This window comes from Hipposideros armiger, unplaced genomic scaffold (assembly GCF_001890085.2).
Source record: "Hipposideros armiger isolate ML-2016 unplaced genomic scaffold, ASM189008v1 scaffold_111, whole genome shotgun sequence".
Taxonomy (NCBI): domain Eukaryota; kingdom Metazoa; phylum Chordata; class Mammalia; order Chiroptera; family Hipposideridae; genus Hipposideros; species Hipposideros armiger.
The window spans coordinates 2,610,731-2,613,396 of NW_017731461.1; positions in this window are offsets into that span (position 1 = coordinate 2,610,731).

Below are 2,666 nucleotides of genomic sequence, written 5' to 3' on the forward strand. Positions count from 1 at the left end.
ATCGTGCCCTGAGTTTATGTAGCCTTTGAGATGAGAGGATGAGATCAAAGAGGCAGAAGCAACTACCAGAGATTTGGTTAGATGCTCACAACTGTGCAAAGACAGCTAGACCCTATGGCACATTTCTGCTGGAAAAAGCAGAAATCCGCTTCTTCCAAGTGGTGATGGGGCCAAAGCCACCGAGACGCAGGGAGGGCTCCTGTAACCTCCAGGGGAGCCGACCGGCTCTCATTGTCTGCGATGGTGGTACAGGGACATTTTATGAGCTCTTCAATCCTCAGGTCCCACGCGGTTTTTGCCTTGCTCCAGACCATCTCTGATATATACATATATCTTAAAAAGAAAAAGAAAGCGAGAGAAAAGCTATTTTATTTCATTGCCAAACTGTCCACTTTAAATACCCTTTTTATTACAGTATCTGCATAGTAATACTAATAATAGATCTTGTTGGCAGCTCTAATGAGGCTGGAGAATATAAGGTTTCCAATAAAGTTAATTGTTGCCCTTAATATTCTCATACATTTATACATGGTAAATCTTTAAAGGAGAAAAAACATTCCATTTCATCCCTGTTAAGCAGCTGACTCTAGACTGAATGGAGACAGACTGCGGTGGTGACGTGGCTGGGGCTTGGTTCTTGGAGAACTTCGAATTTGATCTGCAAACTCTTTTCTAGCAACAAGAGCTTTAAGTCAGAAAGTTCTGGGTTTGAATGCTGGCTGTGTCGGGTCCTAGCTTTGTAGCTCGGGCAAATTGCTTACCCCTTTCAGCCTCGGTTTCTTTCCTGTGAGATGGGATTTGTGATATAAAACTCAGTGCAGTGCTTGGCATATTGTCAGTGCACTACAAATGTGAGCTATTATCATTATTTTAAACTATTAAATACAATTATTATTTTATCCATTTACTATGTGTGTCGTTAATTCTGAAATAAATCAGGGTGTTACAATCACTGTATTTGAGCTTCTGTTCATCTGTTTCTCAAGGTTACACAGTAGTAAGTGATAAATAGGGTAACAGCCCAGGATTCTTTGGCCCCTGGAACTTCCCATAGCCAGTAATTATTAGGCAGCCCCTCATTCTCCATATTTCCTTTTACCTCAAGTCTAGAGTCTTTCTGACCAACTTGACTACCTGCTTCCCTCTGTGTCTACTGCCTGTGCCCTGGAACAACCTTTGTTAAAATGCTGGCTTGAAGGGAGGGCCACTTACCCCAATCTTGGGACACTGTACTCTGACTCCCGTCCAGTCTCTCCCAGCAGTCATAATTTCTCTTTGTTTTTACTTTCTCTTGAAGAAATTTCATGATTTTTATAGTCACAGAACAAAGAAAAACGTATGTCTCACCGTTTATTATATAGCCGATTTCATGTATTTTTGACAGTTCCATCACATTTCTGACATTTACAATGTTTTTCTCCCGGGGGGGTGGGGGTGGTGGCGAGTAGAAGATGTTTACCCCCATCCCCACCCCCAAGATCCAGGAAAGAGCAAGAGAAACTCCAGGTGCCCCAGGTTACCGACAAGCCTATGTGACTTGTGTTTTAACAAAAGTATCACAACAATGCACCCCCACCTCTCCAACCTTCCCTACCCAGCCAGGGGTCTCCTCTCCACATCAACGCCTCTTCCATTGGCAAGTGGTAAGAAATACTGTGACAGGATGGTTTCCATGGCAACCCTCATTTTCAGTTAAACAACCAGCCCTGATGAAAGGAGTTTCATTTGCTTTGGTTAAAGGGTTTGTTGGGAAGGGTGGCGGGCTTGTTTTTTCCGTCCTTTGTGGGTCCCCTTTCTCACGTCTCACCTTTCTATCTCTTCTTTTTCAGGGATGATGCAGAAGCACTGATGGGCCAGGTTGTGCCCGGGGCCCCAGAGAACAAGAAGTCTTCGTTCCAGGCTGGACCAGGGAGCCACACTGGGGACTCAGGTCTGAGCGCCAAGGTTGTCTCCTCAGCTGGTAGCCATAGTCCCCTCCCAGCCCCGCCTGCCTCAGGTCCTCATGTGCCTGCCTTCCCAGAAGGAGGACCTGTTGGGGAGGAAATGGGCTGGTGGAGGACCCTGTGTCCCAACAGGTGGTTGGGTAATTAAGTGAGCTCTATGCACACAACACTGTTTTGCCCGATGTAATTGCAGTTTCCATATAAATAATTCACGGGAAATTATTAGAGTGAGGACATCACCCGCCTCCTCATAATTTGCTTAACCGAAATAGGCTCTTTCATCATCTTCGTTGATTTGCCTTAAGACCATGCACTCAGCATCCTTCATAGGCCTGCTCCTTCACAAACGAGAATGCAGAATTTAATTAAGTTATGCAAATCGGGCATCCCCTGCCTGGGGAGAGGCAGGGTGTTTGCCCACATGGCTGTGGGGTGGTGCAGGGAAGGAGAGGAGGGGCCCCAGGTGATGGGCAGCTGTTTGGGGCAGTGCAAGGAAGCTGCCCGCAGAGAAAATGCAGCACCCCCGTGGCGAGTTCGGGGGCTGGACTCCACGAGTAGGGGAGAGCAGAGTCAGAACTTGAACTCTGGGGTCTGCCTCCTGATTTACTAGCTGTGTGATTTTAGGGGAGTACTTAACCTCACTGTTCCTCAACTTTCTTCTCTGCAAAATTAGTATAATAAAGGCACTGATCTCCTAGGATGGAGGTGAGGAATAAATGAGAG